This window comes from Lissotriton helveticus, chromosome 11 (assembly GCF_964261635.1).
Source record: "Lissotriton helveticus chromosome 11, aLisHel1.1, whole genome shotgun sequence".
In the NCBI taxonomy this organism is placed as follows: Eukaryota; Metazoa; Chordata; class Amphibia; order Caudata; family Salamandridae; genus Lissotriton; species Lissotriton helveticus.
Window position 1 is genome coordinate 609,921,476 of NC_136072.1, and position 23,291 is coordinate 609,944,766.

A 23,291-nucleotide genomic window follows, 5' to 3' on the forward strand; every position below is an offset into this window, starting at 1 on the left:
TCTTTAGAAACCTATCTGAGATACCTCTCATGTAAGATCACAAGACCCTGTAGTGTAGTTCCTATATTCTCAATAGGCTCTGCGCATTAGAATAATATATCCTATAGATTTGACATAGGACTTATGTCAATAGGTCTCTATCGAATATACTAAACTTAATTGTGTGTGTGACAGCTAACTCAGAGGTCACTAGAAACTTTCTCGAATACACAAGAAGGGATTAGTTTCTGACAACCGCATAAACATGACAACTTTGTTTCCCAAGAATAAGAATATATCTCTCAGAGTCGCGGAAACAATAGATAACTAGTTCACTCAGTCAATCGTGAATGATTCGTTTCTGCAGAGTTGCAGAGAAATAGAGAGACGGGCGTTTTCAATAAAAGGTTTATTGAACAGTCTTCTTTCTCATGCAAGAGAGGTGAACTGCTACAACCGTTAGGCAGAATGCAAAGTATAATGCGTACAGCGTAAACAGTAACATGAAATAATACTGTAAGAACATTGTATGGTCTCTAAGCCATATAAAATACACACATAAATAACATAGACTAAAATACTCAACTGGTGCTTCTAAAATACGCCTACCCCAATGTACCTAACCTAAGTCTTGTACGTGGAAAGGAGTAAGTATTGTCTTTTGTATAGGTTTAGTTTTGCCAAGAATCTACCAAAGGTTTCTCTAGGTTCTAAACAGCTCCATACCCTTTTAGAATTGTCAGAAGGCTCCAAACTCTTCGCAGAGGCAGTACCGAAGCTGGTCCCAATCGCCCACCTCCCAGTGCCTCCGCTCCAAGAGCTGAGTGCACCAGCAAAGGGGAAAAGGGGAAGTGGAAGAGAGAGAAGAGACACCTTGAAAACTGCTGCCACCCACACCAGCTGCTAGACCTTGTAGTATTCTTCTGCTGTCAGATCAATGGACAGGGGGTTGCCTAATACACAGAAGGGAAAGAGTAAACAACAACCACCCACCTTTCCTAACAACACTCTCTTAATTAAATAAATTAGACTTCTCCTACCAGCTGTTCCCAGGGCATTGCTACTCTTCTTGTGTTAATGGTGAGATTCTGTCAGGAGCTTTTAACTGAAAAAAGGAGAGACTTCGTTGCTAGTTGCTCCGAAACTTATAACAACCCTATACTGAATTTATCCTGCTATAGCTACCTGAAAGGCTTCCTGTCAAGTGGTGTAACAATTCTTTTCTGGTGTGTAGTCAATGTATTGCTTCTTAGTTGCAGTCTTTTGGCTTTACAATCCTTCAAGCGCGCAAAAAGGTTCAAGGTAAGGTACAGAGGGGGAAGGAGAGATAAGGGCAAGCGCAAGAAGGGAAGGGTAAGTTTTCCAAGAAACGCTGCGTTTAACTGGCAAATGCTGATAGTCTTACTGTCTTTATTCAGCTTCTTCTGCGGCCGGACTTGCGAACTCGGGACTGGAACTCCTATGTAACTGCCTTCGTTCCATTAATTTCTGCCGCTAGGCTGGTGAAAACGTGACTGGTACTTTCAGCTCGGCAGTTCTACCAGCAGACGCTTTCCGCAAACACTCTCACTAGATAAACTGTCCTCGAAGCTGCGGCTGCAAGGTTCACTGAATTCGTCCTTCACTGTAACTAAAATACTCTACGGAGAACAGACTCCAAATTCCGAGAATAACTCTCGGGACAAAAACCCCTGAAACGCTCCCGTCATGAAAGATAGACGCGGAGCTGAGTTTCCATGCTGCTGATTCCACACGAACGTCGTTGAAGTGCGCAGTTATGAACTCGCGCCTTCTCCACGAGCACTAAAATGTGCGGACTTCAAGGGATGCACTAATGGCCATTGCGGCGGCCATCTTAGGGGAGAGGAACTATATACAATTTACTAGGGAGCTTAACTCTACAGTAAACGGGGACTTTATACAATTAACTGAGAACCTTTATGAAGGGCAAGGATACCAGATATTTGCCCGCTTGAGTCGGGACAATGTCTGAGTCTTTAATCGCCGCTTGGGAGCACAGATGGTGGCGATTCTGTGGATCCTGACAAGAATGAAGGAGGTCTGGTATGGTATCTCTGCCTCTGGACTCGATTTCCCAACACCCCGCGAGGGGAGCCGGAAACACTGGAGCTGGGTTCTCGGCAGAGAAGGGCAGCTTCCTGATCAGTGCGTCAGCTGGAGAGTCGGCTTCCTTCGGCACTTGCGTTTGTGAGCTGCATCGGGCAAGTAGGTCGTCAAACTGCTCCAAACCACTGTATCTTGCTATAGCAAGTGAAGGTATATTTATACCTTGGATGTGTTTAGGAATGCCATAGTTTGACGTAAAGTCGGGCATATGAACGTCATGAATGAACCCCTGGGGAATAGTTGTTCATGCATAATAATGAGTTTCTTGGAGAAATCAATATTCAAGCACGGGGAAGTCCCTTCTGCTTAAGAGTCTGGTTTTCCAAGAAACCGTTGTGACATTTGGTGAACGGATGGAAGTAGCCATGCCTGTATTTGGGTAGCATGGGCTATGCCTAAATAAGGGCTTGATTTCTTATGTCTATATAAGGGCAATGTGAATTATACCTATATAGGGGCATGCATCGGGAACATTCAATCGGAGCCTAAAACGCCACACAACAACCCAAATCTGCCATTCACAAGCCCTGATATTAATGTAGCGCTGTGAATTGACACGTGGACCATGTGATCAAAGGGTCACAGGTGAACCACCAGAATCTCAAATTAAAATACATTCATAACAGGTATATTGCCTCAGATGCTGACTGATGAGATAGAATGTAGGATCGAAAGAATATAAGAATGAATTATCTTAACTATGTATTCTTTGAGAAGCATGATATTCTTTTTTTTTTTTTTTTTTTTTTTTTTTTTTTAAACCTTTATTTGTACAAAAGGGAAATACAAATCTGGGCCTACAACCAGACCGGCCGGCCACGATACAATAGAGCAATCCAAAAAATACAGAAGAAAATATACAGATACAATCAGGATAATATGCAGTCAATACAGTTCGAAAAAGAAAGGGGGGGGAGAATCTGGACGGCCCACAAACAGGAAGAAGGAAGGTTAATTTTTATAATATTACAATAAGGAGTATAACAGGCTCGGATACAGTATAAATGAATCCAGGTTCCCAGAGCAAACTATTGGCCATAAGAAAACTAAAGGGGCAGCAATGCAGAAAATTATCACTACAGTCTACATCAGTACGAAAGCAGATGCGGTTAATTCAAATCAACATACAAGTAGACTCATCGTGTGCACCTCTACCACCCAATAGCACAGCAGAGATAGGACGATGGAACCGGAACACTAACATCACTAAAGCTAACCCGTCATACTAACCCTAGGGAGAGAGAGAAAGAGAAGGGGAGGGGAAAGAAAAGGGGGAAAAAGAAAAATACAGACTGAAAGAGAAGAGCGCCGCGCCGAGACAAGCATCCCGTAGTAAGGACACAGAAAGAGCAGGAGTATTAGCAACAAGGAAGGGATGGGAGTCGGCACTGAAACGCAGCATAGCCACAAAAGGAGAGAAGCAGCAATCCAGCCCCCATCCCTATAATACCACGGGAGGCAGGGACAGCCGCGGCGCTCCTATAAAGGGGATACAAAAGGGCCATAGAACAAAGGAAAATAAACCGGGAAAGAAAACCCATCCCACCCATCCCACCCAGCACCCCTGCAGAAGGCTACGGCCTACCCCCCAGCAGCGTGCCTGTCGCCCTAATCCCGAACCCGAAATGTAGGAAACACGAAAGAGAAAAAGAATAAGGAGACAAAAAGAAGAATAAGAAGACAAAAAAGATGTGAGAGAGGAGTGAAGAAGTAAAAACAAAATGGTCGGTCTCAGCCCTCCTCCCAACCAGTCAACCGTAATACGTGTAGACGAAAGCGATACAACTCGAGCATCATAAAACGTACAAGGGGGTCACCCACCGCACTATGCACACGGGAAAGCTCGCCATGGATATGTATACCAGCAATCCACCGGAAGCAATGTATCTCACCCCAGGCCTTCCTTAGCTACATGAAACTCCCACCATACGACAGCGAGAAGCGAACAACTCGGTGCAAGGCAATCACACGAACAAAACATAGTCCGATGAAGACGTAGGCCAGGGAGGGCAATCCATAAGCAAAAGATCAAAAGTCCGGGTATACAGTGCAAGTGTCCCAACAATGTTAACAGGGGCAGGAAAAGACAGGAGTTCAGTCTCGCCGCTCGGGAAAGCGGGGGTTCCCCCGCAGAGCAGAAACACGACCTCATCAAGGAAAATAGACGTAGCAAGCCATCATGTTTCTCGGACACTCGAGTAGGATCCGACCCCAGAACGACATCCGGGCCCCCAAACTCCAAACAGTGAAGCGCAGGAGGTTCAGAAGCCAATCGTTCGCATACCTGTCAACGGCCAGTGGCAGCAGTTCTCAGCGCGGCCGAGGGGGGTGAGGCAGAAGCATCACCGAGACGAGAGGGGACCGTGAGAGACCGGCCCTCTAAGATGGCGGCGGACCGCACCGATACCCCAGAGGCAATGGGGGTCAAGGCCGCATGCAAGGACCGCAGTGCTTCCAGAACGTCGCCGATTGTAGGCTCGCGCACACATGTCCAGGCCCCCGTGCAGTCCAGTAGTCCAGGTCCGCCGTCCGGAGGATATCCACGGTATATCTCGATGGCCGCCATTTTGTGGAGTCAGGCTCGTCACCACCTCCCACGACTCCCGGATCAGGGCCTCAGATGCGGACCTCCACAGAAACCAAGGGGGTCCCGCTATGGCAGCCTTGGTGTAGAAAGGAGACCCACCAAAGTCGGGTCGCAGCCTGCAATACCTTTGGCGTGGTCGAAGAGCAGATCCCGGGCGCGAGGCTCCAGGATGGATGGACGGAGCCGCGGCAGGGGGGCCCCCTTCACACGAGCAGCCCTCGGTGCACCGTGCCCCACACCAGCTCCACGGCCGCCAAGGCAAGTCCGGATCAGGACCACCGGAATGTTCGCACAACGGTCTCCCGCCAGCAGCTCACGCTCTCGGCCGGGGCCGACGCGTACAACAATGCCAGGCTGGGTCCAATAGGCGAGGCCCCGGCTTCATCACCGCGGAGGCCCTGGTTCCTCAGGGAGCACAACTTCGGAGTCGCGGCACGTAGGAGCCTCCAGGTCAGACGGTGAGTAAGAGCAACACGTTGCGTTTCAATCTCTGCTCGAGTGCATCGTCCCGGGGCAGGATATATGGCAGGATTTGCGAGTCAGGCCGGAAGGCTGACGGAGCCGAGCTACAGAGCGACCATTACGATCGCGAGCTTGGCTCCTCCCAAGCATGATATTCTTAGTATCCAAGATGAGAATTAGTGTGAGGCAAATGCTGTCTTATTTTAATATTGCCTAACTAGAAAACCATTTCATTCAAACAGAGAAGTCTTATTTAGCCTACAATTATTTTGTTTTGGGTTGATGAAGTACCTATGAAGTGTCAATATTCCCAAAGAACCATTAAGAGGTATAGGGTCCAAAGTCACTGAAAATTGAGGTTTATTGTTGACCCACTAGTAAAAAGTATTTCAAATATATATTCCATATGAGGGTAGAGTCCCGGACAAGATATATGTGAGTTCAATAATGTATTTTTGTGAAAGGTGTGATAGAATACCACAAGCACGTTGACGATTCTACTATAAAGGTACACATATACAATTACAACTACTGGTACTTTCAGTCACTATAAACATATCAATTGAGAGGTTTGGATGTGCTGTTTGTCTATTGGGTATTAAAATATATGTCACTCTCAGGGAGCCTTGGAACATAGGACAGATAATAAGGCTTAAATGAGCATATTGTAATTTCCTTGGCACTGAACAATTTGAGCTGGAGAGTTAAACCATGATATGTTTACATTTGTTGATGCACCACAATATTGTACTAGTATGGTGACGTGTGGCTTACTTTTTATGTGTTTTAGCAATATTGCCTACAACACAGGCCTTGCTTTATATTGAAAAATACTATTTTGTGCATTTGATCGAAATGTGACAGCCTGCTTTGAAGGCCTGTAATAAGTTGAACTTCCTAGAACTTGCAAAGATTTACAAAGTTAAGTGTGTTCGATTTCCATGTATTTTTCAGTGCTGCAATAAAATGTACTTTGTGCAGTTCCTATGATACAACGAAGATGAGAGGAGAAGCAACAGACATCAGCTTCTCGGATCCGAAATGGAGGCATTGTTTAACTATCCTGGCAATAAATTCAAGAGCTAAGCAAAAAGCACTTCCTTGCTCCACAGAACATCATATGTTAATAAAAAGGTATAACAGATACCATTGTTTGTGGGTGGGATAAGGCAGATGGACTGTTTGGCTAGAGGAATGCTGAAGACAACTCTCTTGACGTCAGGTCTAATAGAACTCGGTACATTACTATAAATATATAATACATATATTGATATATTATTAATTTATTCAGGGCTTTAGACACATTTCTTTGGAATATGTAATAAAACATGACACATTTTGTTGGAATATGTGATGAAGTATGATTGGAGGAAAGCTCGGTTTTAACAATGTACATTGTGTTTGTTGGTTATTGATAAAAATTAAGGTATTCTTACTAATACCATTTGTAGAATAGTAAATTATAAATAATGAGTATATTGTGAAACATTAGTAATTTTTTGTGTCTAATAAATCATCTCTGTATAAGAGATCCCTGACAAGTCGGTATGACACCAAACACCCCTATCCAAACAAACAGAGCTCAACGGGAGAGACATAGGCATAGATACATCAAGCTAAAAACCGGTCGCAAACGGCCTTTGCGACCAGTATTTTTGCATTTGTGATGCATCATCCCAAATGCAAAAATCGCACAATTGCGATTACTTAAATTGCGATTGCATTAAAGGAATCTCAAATTGAGATTCCTTAAATGCCATGCATTAAAGTAAAAAAAATAGCGATTTCGCTAATAGGGGGAGCAAACTATCATTAGGTTGAACTTCATGGTAATTTGCAAAAACTTTGAAAAATGCACTAAAGTGCATTTTTCAAAGTTCCATTTTACACACAAACATGCCCTGTGTGTGTGCGCAAGATGTACCCATATGCAGATTTCAGGAGTGCAACAGGGTGTCCTTTTGACACCCTGGCACCCTTGAAATTGCAATCTCAATTTGCGATTCTCTAATTGAGAATCGCAAATTGAGAAAGTCTTCCCATTCATTCCTAGAATCGCTATTTATTTAGCGAGTTCTTCATGCAAAGCCTTTTGCTATTCCTTATTAGCGAATCCTTATTTTTCGCTAATAAGGAATCGCAAAATGGATGCTTGATGAATCTATAGGATATTTGTCTATTTCCTTTTTTCTGCGAAAAGGCCACAGTTTCTTTATATAGGGCTGGGAAGTCTAAAAGGTGTGACAAAATAATTTTAGGGAATACAACAATAGTATGCGTATGGGAAACTCAATTATTAACAACAGCTTTTATTTTGTACATAGTTCAGATGTCAAATAATTAGTAAGCTTTGCAATCAATGCAAAACGTATGGACAATGTTTATAGGCCACTGGTAACATCACAGTTTATTGCTCTCATAGTACCTGTGTTTACTTGACAAAGTGGAGGCACTTAACAAACTCAATCTGCAGCCTTCCGTTTCCTTCTACCCTTTGAAACTCTTTAGGCAAGATGCAACAAAAAATTGTTTTGCGATTCCCTAATTACAAATCTTTGCGATTCGCAATTAGAAAAACACAAAATGGCATGCATGAAAGTGTGCAGTACACTTTCTGTGATTCCTAAGGGATCGCAAATTACCTACCTCGTGTATATTAATGAGGTTGGTCGCAATTTGCCACCCCCTAGGAATCTCAAAAATCACAGGTATGGTGGACTGCTGAGATCAGCAGACCATCATGTCTGTTATTGCTTTTAAATAAAACAATCATTTTTTTGTAAAGCAGTCCGTTTTCCTTAAAGGAAAACAAGACGCTTTACAAAAAGAAAAATGAAAAGCTTTCTTTTCATTTTTTAAGAATAGGCAGTGGTCCGTGGGACCACTGCCTGCTCTTAAAAATGCTTTTACAAACATTCACAATGGGAAGGGTTCCTTGGAACGAAGTTTAAAACTGTGATTGCAGCGCACAATGTCTGGAAGGCATTCATTAAAACATTTGGTTTGGGGAGATTTAATGCATATACTAGGTTATTTCAGAATCCTACACTACACAGGAGATTTTTTCAGATACCGTTTTCTTAGAATGGGGGCGGCGGGGGCTGACAAAGGTGGGGGATATCGGTGGGAACGAGGGAATGCGCCAATTCGCTGATACTCAGTTAACATATGGTCTCAACTCAAGGAACTTTTTAAAATATTTACAGGTTAGGAGTTTCCTAACCACTAAAAAAGGTGGACCAAGGGGTTTTGGGAAAAATGCAACTTTGGAAGCTATCCAAGGTGGAACTGGATGCACGATTAAAAAATTATATGCTGAGCTTATTGAAAATAGAGCAGATGACCTTGTGAAATATGAAACTAGATGGGCAGACAAGTTAGGAACAGAACAGGAGGTTTTCCGTTTGTCATTAGATTTAGGCCCGAAAATTCTCTGCTTAGACGCCCTCAAAGCAAGACAATTTACTCATTATACTTTACACCAGCTAGGATTGCACAATGGGGGGGAACGCAGGGAATTAATTGTCCAGGTTGTGATAGTTTAGAAGCAGACATAACACATATTTTTGCTACATGTCCGCATTTGCAGCCTTTACATAATCCTATCGAACTCTTTTTGAAAAGCTCCTTGGGAATAGAGGTCAAGCTGACGCCAGTAAGAATTCTCCTGGGGGTAACCGAGGGAAGGGTCCCTTGGAGACCACTTCCCATTTGCGAATAACTTACCACCTACTTGAAGTAGGTGGTAATATGCTAATGTTTTGCGACCACATTCACGGTCATAAAACATTCATGCATACTGTTAGGATTCGCTATTTGAAACACGCCCCTTCCAAATAGCGAATCGCAAACCCATTTTGCAATTCGATAACAGGTTATCGAATCGCAAAATTCGGTTTGATGCATCGCAAAAGCATTTTTTGTAATCGCAAACGGGCCGATTTTGCGAGGAGAAAAATGCCTGATGCATCTGGCCCTATGTTTCCCTAAAGCAGCTATACTTCACCTATGATCCTCAGACTCCTGAGGGTCCGCGAAGACCACCCAGGAATTTCGCATCGGTAATATTAGCAAATTACGCAAGTAAATATATGTAAAAAAGCACAGCAGAACATGTGAAAATGCTCTTGCGGAAGAATTTGAAGTTGGAGGCTAAAAGTTAAATTGGTATCCTTATCTTGTTTGTTGGATCAGCTTGAATACAGGAAAAGGAATTGAGTATGTATGATTGCTGGCCCCAGTTGAAGCACTGGTGAACACAGACAAAACGCGAGTAGGCAGTTGGAACTAAAAAGAGAAAATTGTATGCTGGAGTCCAACATATCATGCCAACTTTTAGAAATAAAACTAAATTTGGAAAGTCTCCTACTCTCCGATTCAAATTCAAATTTCGATTTTAGCATGTTTTTGTTCATGAATTAAATAAAATACTTTCAAATTGAATATTTCATGTACACGTCCTTCTGTTTTTTTGCTTATTGTTTTGAGGTTGAAATCACAGAAATTGCTTAGGTGGGGGTCCTTGATTAATATCAGTGATTCAGTTAGTGTCCAAGGAAGTCAAAAGTGTAAGAACCACTGCTTTAGAGTTATGCATCCGTTGTTACACACAATGAGATCAATTATATTACTCCGTGGAACCAAAGCCTGTGTGTGTTCAGTGTTTATGGATGAGAATGATAAAGCTTTTTAGGCCTGGCTTAACCGCACAGCTGCCCCAAGAAAAGCAACAATAAGGGGCATATTTATTCGGGGACTGTGCCACCAGAATGTCACTTTTTACGATGCTCTGGTGGAACAATGCCCTGCCCTATATTTACAAAGTGGCGTTAAACCAATTTGCGTGGCTTAATGCCACTTTGTAACTATGGCACATTTTCACACATTTTCTGCATGAAAGGGACGTGCAATGACTGTTCCATGCAACACCCATTGCTTTTTGACACTGGCCCAGATTTACAAGGATCTGAAACAATGCTTTTGCTTTAGAATGCAGCACACATAGAAAGAGCAAAATGCCTTTAATGCTTGTTTATGTGCAAGAGGGTGTCCCTTCCTGCACAGACTTTTTTTAAAATAATGGCGATTTGCTACTTCAATGTGTGTACCAGAATGCAGCACACATAGAAGTAGCAAATCGCCATTATTGATTGTTTATGTGCAGGAAGGGACTCCTTACTGCACATGAACAATCATTCCCTGCAATGCAGGCACCCTCTCACTATGGCGTAAGGCTGTCTGTGTTGGCGCTAAATAGCTATTTTTAGCACCAGTGCAAGGGAAAATACAGGGGAGTTCTGTATTGATGTAAATACAGAGCATCCCTGCGTTTTCAAAATGACGCAGCAGCGCCGTGCCATTTTCTTGTAGATATGCCCCTAAGATTGGGGCTTTGGCTCCACCCATATGATGGTCTTTCAACTTATAGCATTTGAGTGGGAAAATGTGTGCTTCCGCTGAAAAAATGTGCTTATATTGCACTATTTGCCTCCTCACCCTATGATCAATACAGTAGTCATCAGCTAGGTTTAGCTTAAAAGCAGGTGATTAATATTAGAGCCCTGATTGGTAATAATAATAATCTTTATTGCTGAGTTAATAAAAACCATTGCAATCAGCTACATCAAAAGAGACATACATATAAGAATGCTTAATTAATAAAAAAAATTCAGTCAGCAGCATTGTTGGATTGCATGAAAAAAGTGCCTGATTGGTAATTGAGAAAGGTTATATCAGATGCCATAGGCCAGATCTGTTTACAATAAAAGTTACAAAAACAAAGTAGGCAAAATGTGTTTACTGTCAAAGCATAATATAAAGACAATAGGCTCTTTAATGGTTGATTATTAAACTGAGTTAAAGCCCACAGACACAGGTAGTGTGTCACATAGATACTTATAGACTATCACTGTAAATTAAGGTTGTGGAGTTGGTTACCCCCTCTGACAAACCTTGAGGTAGAAGATTTGCATTATGATAATCATTGCTAGGCCCTCTTGGGAGAGAAGTATATTGTTTTGCCGGCTGTCAAATTGTACATATCTGTTATTTATGGGTTTAAGCATGAAGGTTGCCTTCTGATAAAGCAGATGATCAATAGAGTAACAGTTGGCGATGGTGACAAGCTAACGATAAAAGGTGTAGGATTGATTTCTTCATTGGGAAAAGTGGTCATATCCTTATGTCTGATCTGTTTATTAATTGTACAACTGTCTTGTGGCGGCTTTCCGCCGTTCCGGGCGCCACAACACACACAGAGGCGTCTGGAATACTCACTTCCGGCCGGAAGTGGTGTCCCGGTCTAGTCCTCCGACCAATGCTATCACTTCCGGGGGACTACGCATAAAGGCATGAAGCACCGCCGGATCGGTGCTTCTGATTCCTGAGTAGTGCACGGAGCCCAGCAGACGGCGGAGGATCGGTTCTGCTCCTCTTGACCCCTAGAGGTTCCACTGCACGACGAGCCACGGTAACGCCTTCCCCGAGCCTGCATGCGTTACGTGACTTTCCTTGCCGCTTGTTTTTGTTCTACAGCGTGTGGTGCGCTGGCCTGTGCTTCCCCGAGCCCCATGTGCTCAGACTGCCTTGCAGGGTTCATTGCCGCCTGCACCGGTTGCTGAGCGCTAAGAGCGCTGTGTTCCGTTTTCATTGGGACCCGGATTAACCCTTCCCTGGCAGCCGCGCAGGAGCACTGCTGCTTCTCTTTCCTTGAGTCGCCCTTTACAAGGCAGTGGCGCAGGTGCGCTGCTGCATTCTCTGTTAGTAAGCGCAGGAGCACTGTGACAGTCTTTGCTTGTTTTTGCCTTTTCTTTTGGCAGTTGCGCAGGAGCGCTACTGCTAATGACCTGACGCGTGAAGCGTAGGAACACTGCCGAACTATTGCATGTGGCGCAGGAGCGTTGCTCAAACATGCACTGGGCCGCGCTATAGCGCTTACCCTGGAGTCCTAGTATTGTTCACTGACGCGCAGGAGCGCCTTCTTATTGTTTATTTGTACTTGGTGGTTCTTGCGCAGGAGCGCTTTCTTTCGTTTCTTCTCCAAGGCACCAAGGCACCAAGGCACCTGGACGCTACGTTGCTGACCTCTTCCTTGGTTCTGCACAAGTGTGTCTTGGTAAGTACCGGAGCCAGGGGCTCCTTCCTGCATGTGTGTTGTGGGGTGTTATGCTGCAGGAGTAGTACCACGTCCTAACCTGGTCTTCTCTTATTCCCTCAGCTGTGCCAAGACCCTACCCTACATCCCCTCCACCAAGACCACTCCTCTTGCTTAATTGGCCCCCATCCCTGGATCCATCCAATCCGTGACGGGTGTTACTCCCCATGGGGGTTGTTTGGGAACAGGGGCGGTGGTCCCTGTCGTCTCTGCAGAATCGCTTCACAAGCCAAGGTGAGTCTTGTGGGGCGCCTGACAGAATCAGAAGCCCACGTTGATACATTCTGCCCAGACGACATGGGAGAACCGGAGGTTACCCTGCAGGACATAGCAGCCTTGCTGGCTGCCATGCAGGCAGAGAACCTCAGTTTACGCCATGATATGACGGCCCACCAGGGCCAAACGGTGGCTGGTATCACCAACCCTTGGGGAACCACTCCTAGTCCCAGAGCCAGACAAGAGGGGTTGCTTAGACCGCCTACGTTCACCTTTGGGGGGTCCTCCTCTGCCACCGGTCAGGACACGGCTATCCAAGTCGTCACGCCCCACCCGGTGCAGCTGGCTCCACCCGAACGCTTCTGTGGCGACAGCACCAAGTATGGCGTCTTTATCCACCAATGCCATCTGCATTTCATGGCCAGAACATCTGCATTTCCCGACGATGCATCAAAGGTGGCATTCATACTGTCATACATGGGCGGGGACGTCGCGCAGTGGTCCATCTCGCTGGTAGAAAACGATGACCCAATGCTAAACCACTTGCCAACGTTCAAAGAGACCATGCGACGGATGTTCGCCCGTCACACGTTTGTACAAGCTGCAGACAACCAGTTGCTCGGATTAAGGCAAGGAAACAGTGACCTTCTCCACTATATCAGGACCTTCAGCCGACTTGTCATCGAGGCGCATTGGCCGGAGGACAAAAAGATGTCAGTGTTTTACTGAGGGTTGCGGGATGACCTGAAGGACCTTATAGCCCAACACCCCGACCCTCCAGACATGATAGGGCCGTTTATCGACATGGTGGTGAAGATGAACTTCCGGTTGCAAGAGAGGAAAACAGAAAAAGGGAAAAACAGCGACAACCATTTTCTCCCTTTCGCGGAGAAGGCCTCCGAAAAAGGTAAAGAGGAAGCTTCTCCGCCAAGCGACACCCCGGAACCAATGCAGATAGGAGGCATCAGAGGGGCCCTAACCAGCCAAAAGAGAGAAAGAAGGAGGAAGCAAAACCAGTGCCTCTATTGCGGTAAGAGCGGTCACTTCGTCAGGGAGTGCCCGGTGAAACCAAACCGCACCCGGAACAAACGGCCCTTCGCCTTGCCCATCGACAAAGGAAACAAGACGGGAAACGAGACAACCCAGTAGACACGGGGGTCCGTCCTCTGGGTTTTTCTTCCTGCACTACAGCGATCCCTGCAGTCTTCAATGGCAATCACCACATAGGCATGTAAGTGACCTTGCGGAACCAAACAGGCGACGTTTGGGTGGTAATCGCTATGCTTGATTCCGGAGCCACTGGCAATTTCATTGACACAGCCTATTCACAAACCCTGGGGATGAGCACGGTGCCTAAAAAACAACCAGAAACGGTAAAGGCGGTTGATGGAACGGACCTGACATCCGGTCTCATCAGGCATCAGACCGAAGCCATGACCATGTGCTTCACGAACAATCATGCCGAATCCATCAGCTTTGACGTCATAGACGCACCAGAGTTCAAAGTCATTCTGGGCCTACCATGGCTGGTAAACCACAATCCTCGAGTCGACTGGGTTTCTCGGGTTATCTGTCTGGATTCTGAACACTGCTGTAGCACCTGTTACAAGGAGGACAACCTGCATGGTATCCGTTCCATACAAGCTCAATCGTTACCGGTACAAGGCATGGGAATGGTGTCCCAAGCCGAAGTACCTGAGGACTATCAGGATCTGGCAGAAGTGTTCGATAAAAAGGAAGCGAACACCTTACCACCGCATCGTTCCTTCGATTGTCGGATCGATCTTATACCCGGCTCTACGTTGCCCTGTAGCAGGATCTATTCCCCTACCGAAAAGGAGAACGTCCGCCTACGCTCCGATCTAGATGAGTACTTGGACAATGGGTTCATCCGCCATTCCAGGTCCCCAGTGTCATCTCCCCTTTTCTTCGTGTCGAAGAAGGAAGGGGACCTGAAGACTTGCATCGACTTCAGGGCGATGAACACCATTACGGTTAAAAAATGATACCCGCTCCCGCTCATCTCCAACCTCCTGGACCAAGTCAAGAACGCCTCCATTTATACCAAACTAGATCTGCGGGGTGCCTACCATCTGGTCAGGGTCTGGAAGGGTGACGAATGGAAGACCGCCTTCCGGACCAAATTCGGCCTGTTTGAGTACCAGGTCATGCCTTTCGGACTCTGCAACGCCCCCGCAGTATTACAGTACTTCATCGATGAGGTATTGAGGGAGTTCCTCGACGTCTTCTGTATCGTGTACATAGACGATATCCTGATTTTCTCCCAGGCCAACACCGAACACGTACAGCACGTGCGTTCGGTTCTATGACAACTGGGAAAACATCGACTATACGTAAAACTGGAGAAAAGTGTTTTCCACGTTACCGCCGTGGAGTTCCTGGGACATATCATCACTCCAGCAGGAATACAGATGACCAACAAGAAAGTAGAGGCCATCCTTCTTTGGCCCACTCCAGACTTCGTGAAAGGGGTGCAGCGGTTCTTGGGGTTTGCCAACTACTACCGCCATTTCATCTCTGGATTCTCCGGAATGGTGGCACCTATCTCACGCTTGTTGCGCAAGGGACAGCGCTTTTGTTGGGACCAGAAAGCAGACAATGCGTTCCAGGAACTGAAGAGGCGGTTCACCACAGCCCCTGTACTCATACATCCAGACGCCGATCAGCCTTTCGTGGTAGAGGCAGACGCCTCAAAGGACGCCTTGGGAGGCGTGTTATCACAGAGGGATGCCAACACCGGATGGCTACATCCGGTGGCCTTTTACTCCAAGAAACTTCAGCCTGCAGAAAGGAACTACACGGTGTCGGATAGGGAGCTCCTGGCAATCAAGACGGCGTTCGAAGAATGGCGTCATTACCTGAAGGACGCAAAACACATGGTCACCATTTACACAGATGACAGGAACTTGCAGTTCTTACGCTCAGCACGCGCCCTTACCGCCCGACAGTTACGATGGACCCTGTTCTTTAATGAATACAATTTCACCATCACATACCGACCCAGTAAGGACAACGCCAAGGCAGATGCTCTCTCACGGTTGGATGAGTCCGAGGATGCAGCCGAAACCACTGAACCTGTTCCCGTCATCTCGGACCAACACTTCCAGGGCGTAGTGGCCTCCTCAGAATTCATGACCCAGTTACGTAAGGACACAGACGGAATAGATCCAGCGGCCCTAGAGAAAGGACACGAAGGTGTGGTCCGTGAGAACGGATTTCTGGTCAAAGGAAACAAGTTGTACCTACCTGGAGAGCTCTTTCAGCAACAAGTGATAAGAATGTGTCACGACCATGTTCTCTCTGGTCATCCGGGATACCACAAAACACTTGACTTAGTGCAGAGACAGTTCTGGTGGCCAACCGTACAAACCGACACAAAAAACCACGTCTCCCGTTGTGCCGTATGCCTACAAGGCAAGAACAGGTCGGAAACCCCTGTGGGCCTTCTACATCCCATCCCGGTACCACCGTATCCTTGGCACACTATTTCCATGGATTTTGTGGTAGAGTTTCCACTGACCAAAACCGTCCATACCACAGTGCTCACCGTGGTGGACCACCTCTCCAAGATGGCTCATTTCGTGCCTCTGCCCAAAGTACCCACCGCGGCAGAACTGGCTTTGGTGTTCGTGCACAACGTGGTTCGCCTCCATGGCATTCCTGAGGTGGTGATAACGGTCCGGGGGTCGCAATTCGTGACCCGTTTCTGGAGAGCAGTGTGCAGAATCATGGAGATGGACGTTCGTCTCTCTTCCGCCTACCACCCCCAGACAGACGGTCAAGCGGAAAGGACCAACCACACCATGGAGCAATACCTGCGTTGTTTGTTGCTCATGGTTGAGAAGGAATGGTCCGAGGTGCTGTGGATGGCGGAGTACGCGTATAATAACAGCAAGCATTCGGCCATTGGGATGTCCCCCTTTTTCTGCCTACAAGGAAAACACCCCCGCACCTCGGCGTGGGATGTTCCAGCGGATAGCCCTTTGCCTACGGTACGGGCTTATCATGAAACACTGTGTCAACTCTGGCAACAGGCCCGGTTCGAGCTGGCCAAAGCAAAGGACTCCTACAAAGAACACGCGGACGCTCACAGGCAGAAAGAACTCGTGTATCGCGTCGGCGACATGGTATGGCTCTCCATTCAGCACCTCAACGTGCATGGTCCCAAGAAGTTGCTGCCTCGGTTCGTGGGTCCTTTTGCCGTTGAGAAGGTGATCAACCCCGTGGCCATGAGACTGTAGCTCCCGACTCATAGGAAGATTCACCCGGTCTTCCATGTATCTCTTCTGCATGCAGTCCATCCTGATTGTGCCATCCCCTCTCCTCCTTCTCCGGTGGTAGTGGAGGACCATGTGGAGTATGAGGTCAGAGCCATTCTGGGTTCTCGCCGTACCAGGGGGCGGTTGTTTTAACTGATAGACTGGAAGGGGTACGGTCCTGAGGAACGGTCCTGGGAGCCTCTGTCCCATGTTCGTCATGCCCCTGTTCTGGTCCGTGCTTTCCATCGGAGTCACCCCCTGAGCCCACGCCCTGCTTCCCCTTTCTGACTCCCGGGTGGGGGTTCTGTTTTGTGGGGGGGTACTGTCCTGTGGCGGCTTTCCGCCGTTCCGGGCACCACAACACACACACAAGCGTCGGGAATACTCACTTCCGGCCGGAAGTGGTGTCCCGGTCTAGTCCTCCGACCAATGCTATCACTTCCGGGGGACTACGCATAAAGGCGTGAAGCACCGCCGGATCGGTGCTTCTGATTCCGGAGTAGTGGACGGAGCCCAGCAGACGGTGGAGGATCGGTTCTGCTCCTCTTGACCCCTGGAGGTTCCACTGCACGACGAGCCACGGTAACGCCTTCCCCGAGCCTGCATGCGTTACGTGACTTTCCTTGCCGCTTGTTTTTGTTCTACAGCGTGTGGTGCGCTGGCCTGTGCTTCCCCGAGCCCAATGTGCTCAGACTGCCTTGCGGGGTTCATTGCCGCCTGCACTGGTTGCTGAGTGCTAAGAGCGCTGTGTTCCGTTTTCATTGGGACCCGGATTAACCCTTCCCTGGCAGCCGCGCAGGAGCGCTGCTGCTTCTCTTTCCTTGAGTCGCCCTTTACAAGGCAGTGGCGCAGGTGCACTGCTGCATTCTCTGTTAGTAAGCGCAGGAGCGCTGTGACAGTCTTTGCTTGTTTTTGCCTTTTCTTTTGGCAGTTGCGCAGGAGCGCTACTGCTAATGACCTGATGCGTGAAGCGTAGGAACACTGCCGAACTATTGCATATGGCGCAGGAGCGTTGCTCAAACATGCACTGGGCCGCGCTATAGCGCTTACCCTGGAGTCCTAGTATTGTTCACTGACGCGCAGGAGCGCCTTCTTATTGTTTATTTGCACTTGGTGGTTCTTGCGCAGGAGCGCTTTCTTTTGTTTCTTCTCCAAGGCACCAAGGCACCTGGACGCTACGTTGCTGACCTTTTCCTTGGTTCTGCACGAGTGTGTCTTGCTAAGTACCGGAGCCAGGGGCTCCTTCCTGCATGTGTGTTGTGGGGTGTTATGCTGCAGGAGTAGTACCACGTCCAAGACCCTACCCTACGTCCCATCCACCAAAACCACTCCTCTTGCTTAATTGGCCCCCATCCCTGGATCCATCCAATCCGTGACGGGTGTTACTCCCCGCGGGGGTTGTTTGGGAACAGGGGCGGTGGTCCCTGTCGTCTCTGCAGAATCGCTTCACAAGCCCAGGTGTGTCTTGTGGGGCGCCTGACAACAACATAGTTAGTAAGCCTAGCTTATTTATTGCAAAACATTCATGTTAATATGGCTTTTTAGGGTGCGTTGTTAATACCCTGTTTTAAAGCTTGAAGATAGGTATTTTGTTACATAGAATCTCACAGATTGCTGTGATAGGCAAGAATGTTTTTGTTAGTTACCGCCTCTGACAAACCCCAGGAGTAGATTTGCACCGAATCTTCGCAAAGCCCCCTTAGGATGGGCTGTATATTCAGGGTTCGAAAAATCTGAAAAATGGTACTAGTCCTGCAGGTCTAGTGCATTGAAAAATCGCCTGGACCTAACAGTAACCTACTTGACCTCTGTTCTGAAAGCAGAGCAAATGTGACAACATAACAAGATTTAAAGGCATCTTTATTGCTCATTTGCTTTGTGAGCAATAAAAAGGCCTTTAAATCTTGTTATCTTGTCACATTTGCTCCGTTTTCAAAGATGGAGGACAAAAGTTAGTATGTTTTCCTACTCGCCAGAAAGGGCAAGTAGGACCTAAAAATAGCTCACTTCATAACATTTACCTTGCAAATGCAAGCAGTCGAGTGGATTTGTCGAGCCCTGATATTGTTTCTCCAAATGTAAGTTTCTACATATTTCTAATTCATTATGTAGTATTTAGTTATGCATGTATCAAAAGTAGTTTAAGTCTAGGAATGACAGCGGTAGCTGTGTGTCCAGCTCCTGCAATAAAAAAAACATTAGAACTACATACTCGCATATACATACACAGAAAGGATTTAGGTTATCCTTCTTCAGCCATTAAAACTGCCCGAGTATCCTTAACATTAGGCTTTCACTCACGAGAACATACAGCATTGGTCAGCCTCCTTCACCCATTGGATCTATTGACCCGTGAGCGATGGTATTTCACCTGATCTCATGTGCATATCCACGTGAAAATGAGTGACCTTCAGTGCTGGGACTGATAGGCCAATCCTTTCATTTTCTATAGTATTCATTCACGGGTCCATTTTCATTTCTTTCCTTCTACTTTTTTTATTTTTCAGAGCCCTTGGCAGCTCCCAGCTACTGCTACTTTTGTGCTCGCCTGTTTCTCATTTCATCAGCAGTAGCGGCCCACAGGGCCTCTGATTTAAAACCAGGTTAACCATTTGCAAATGTATTGTTCAAAGTGTCTCATTGTTCCAACCTTCTAAAATGGCCACCGCATTTAGAAAAAAAACATGTTGTGCCATTGTCGATTGGTACACCAAAAACACACTATGCACAGTACTATTCTAAAATGACCCAGCAAACCGATGTTTACTGTGCAGACATCTTTGACTGGTATTGTGCATAGTGTATCATTGGTTTACAGATCCAAGATGGCGAATACATTGCTTTTAAACATGCCTATAGAATTTAGCATATACACTATGCACAATGCCACTCCAAGAAGACTGTCCGCTACTATCAGGGCCGGACTGGCTGTAGCGGGCACTGGGTGTTTCCCCGGTGGGCTGAAGGGGTGGGGGCTGGTTTCAGTCTCGTGGGGGACGGTTTTGTTACTGGGAACCAGTTTTGAAGCAGTGCTGCAATATCGGCCTCCTGTAACAAAAGCAGGAGCATGGCTTCTCAGCAGCAATCAGCCAGGGATTGTTGCTGTTCGCAGTCCAGCCGTGGCTACTATGTTTAATATTTAATATATGTTTTATTGCAAGCACGTGTCTAGCACATTTAGGCAGTCACAATTCGTTTTTGAGCGCCAAAACTTCACCAGTGAATATGCAAGTTGGTTGGTACCCAGACCAAATGGCATTGCTAAGGCTTGTTAAAGAATTATTACACACATAGCTTAAATATTTTGTCGACGTAACTATATACATACAGCCAATCAGTATGAATGCATCTTTATATCTGAAAAGGTATAGAAGATATTCCAGCTGAATGACACCAAGGTAATCCCTCCAAAATAGCCCTCGCAATTTGGCTGCATCACACAGAGATTGTTAATTTGTTCGGGCCCACATTACCCCATGCAATCGCTCGCATATGCATAAACTAATGATCCGGGCTGCACTTTCAGGTAGTTGTAAACAGTGAAATTGAATGATCTCTGTAGGGAGGCAGAAACATTATCAGTGACTCAGTGGGGGCAAATTATATTGGATATGGAGTTGTTTCAAAGAAAGTAAACATTTCTGCACAAATATGAATTGGGACGTGATTAGGGGTTGCCACCGTTTCCAGAGAAAAAGACCAGCCATCTGTTCACTTTCAACATTCTGTAAATGCTCGGACCTGATTCTTAAGTAGAAGTTTATCTGAAATCATCTGTGTTCATTTTTAATATGCCCTTTCAGCCTTTGTTTTTTATTATTAGGGCAACTGTAGAACATTTACTGTTTAAACATGTACCGAAAAGGCGAAAAAATACAGTTTTAGGTGATTTTTCTAATTTTGTACTACAGGGACATTAGAGTACTGGCCATGCCAGTATGAAACCTGCCAGGTGGCAACCCTAGACATGCTCAACTGGCATATTAGCACCACCTGTGCAAAATTAGGCTTTCTTTGCTTTTTGATTGACGGCCTCAAATACCCTATTTATCTTAAGAGGCAAACTCATCTTTGAGACTCCTAAAATTGGCCTAGGGCATTGTTAGCATTTAGAAAATGTACCAATGCAATTAGAATATGTAGGCGAACTGTTTTTGGCTGTGTATTTTGTTTTCCATACAAAACATAATTACTTGATTACACTGTTCATAAACTGCCCACTAGTTAAACCTTGAATGCTACATGGAATCACAAAGAAAAGCTTGGCGAGGAGATGCCTACATTGTTGTGGACTGAATTAGGTTTACAGGTGATATAAATGTGCCCCAGCTGTATAACAATGTTTTTTTTAGAACTTTTGAGGGTAGGTAATGTTGAAAAGGGCACTTAGATGACAGAGGACTCAGGCAATTTTTTGGAACCCATGTTTGTTAACAATTCTCTAAACAAAAATAAGAATATGTCAACCAAAAGAAATAAAACTGTAAAATAAAACCAGCCCCATGCAATTAAAATAAGCTGAACTTAAAGGTAAACAAAACAAACATGCCCTTCACTAACACTCCTAATGCACATTGGTAATTAAGATGAAGTAGGGATTTTAGACTTTGTTACTATTTGGCTGATTTATTAAAGTTAAAAAGATGCTTATTAGTTTCTGTTTGTGGTTGAAGGATAACTTCAATTAATTGAGTTAATACCTATTCCAGTTTGAAAATACACGTAAGAAATCAATTATTTACTTTTAATTGGGTGATGGAAAAGGTAGTTTGGCCTATCACAGAGGAGGAGAGCTCCAGATATCTGAGGCTATATGCCACTAAAATAGATTCTGCTCAACATAAACATAAACATAAACATAAGTAGAGAAGTGAAACACTGTGAGGCACTGCCTTTGTCTTTGACTTGAGGGACAAAGGCAGTGCCTCACAGTGTACTCTCTAATATTGTATACACCCTGCAATATACACCATGTGAGATTTCCAATAGAGTTGAAAAGGAATGTTGAACGTTGCTAAAGGGCTCAGTCTCATTCCCAGTTACTTTGTTGGTGTATTAACCCCTTGCCATGCTGATGACGGCCCCCGGCTGTCATGCATCACGGTGGACGTGTGCTGATGACGGCTGGGGGCCATCATGAACCCGCCCACTCAATAAAACTGCCGCACAGGCGCAGAAGCACGGCCGCGCCCAAGGGGTTAATCAGGGGCCTTGAGCTTCCCTGTCATAATAAGAAGCAAATGGGCTGCTCAGTTGAAGATTCTACATCAATAGGCAAACTATGAGGCCGATGACCATCTCTTTTTTAGACGGCGCAACATGGTGAGTATGTCCAACTAGTCTTTGTTCAGCTGAAGCCATAAAAGCACAAAGATCAAGAAAAACATAATATAGTAAAAAGGTCAGCACATTTATGACCTTGTACACCTTTAAAAACTCAGGTACATGAAAACAGTATAGAACAAAAACAGCTAAAAAACTAAATTCCATTTGATAAACATAGGATGCCCAAGCCAATGTCAGATTTACATATGTGGTAAATACAAGCATTTAGAATTACTTTCATGCATTGGAATTATAAAAATATTTGAAAATCAAGTAGCCTATTGTGCACACAAAATATTTAAAATAATCTAGAAGTTTCATACCTTGTCCTAATATTAAAGCTGATCTATCGTTCTGTATGCAACAGTTCTTGTATGATGCCGCAATTGGGGGGGAATGTTTATGTTCTTTGCATAACCAAAAATAAAGTAAAAAATATATATATATATATATATTAAAGCTGATCTGAGCAAATTTAACATAGCGTAACATATTTCTTGGGACCTTAACAACTGCAGGAATATTAGTCCATCCTTGTAGTGTCTCAGTTTTGACATGTGATATAACAGGGTTAAGAAAGAGGGTCTCTGTCATGAGAACAGAGTGCAGACCAATGTAAGGTGGCTAGCAAATTGCGTCGAGATGTTGTCACTCCCGCAGGGTGGTAAGCCCAGCTTCTGAACCCCAGGCGTAGTGATCAGGCGGCCTATAGGAAATATATCATAAGCAACGCTACATAACACTATACCCTACTTCATAATATACCACTCTAACTCATGGACCCATTAACCAAATATGACATATTTTGGCCTACTGAATCAGGTGGTCAAATTAAACCTACACACCTTATTTACAAATTATATACATCTATATACATCCGCGGTAGATGATGACAACATATGAATAAAACCTAACTATTTAAATGACCACCATGGCGATGACATCTAGCTAATAGTAACCTGCTCTTCTGAATAACCAAGACCAGCTTGTGTTCAAAAGTAAGATTTTATTAACTAATTGTAGATATTTGAAAATATAGTTTCATAAATGTAATTTTATTAGCATTAAAGCAAGCATGTATGAAAAGTATCATAAGAAAATATAGTGTAAGCAAGAAAATATAAGTTTAGCATTTCTAAAACCTAAGTCCCTAAATAAGCTA

At 45.3% G+C, this 23,291-nt stretch overlaps 1 protein-coding gene across 1 annotated transcript in view; it reads right to left on the reverse strand.

Moving 5' to 3' along the window:
- SLC9A9 (solute carrier family 9 member A9) overlaps positions 1-23,291 on the reverse strand; it is a 2,762,771-nt gene that overhangs the window by 1,421,855 nt on the left and 1,317,625 nt on the right. The window lies entirely within an intron of this gene.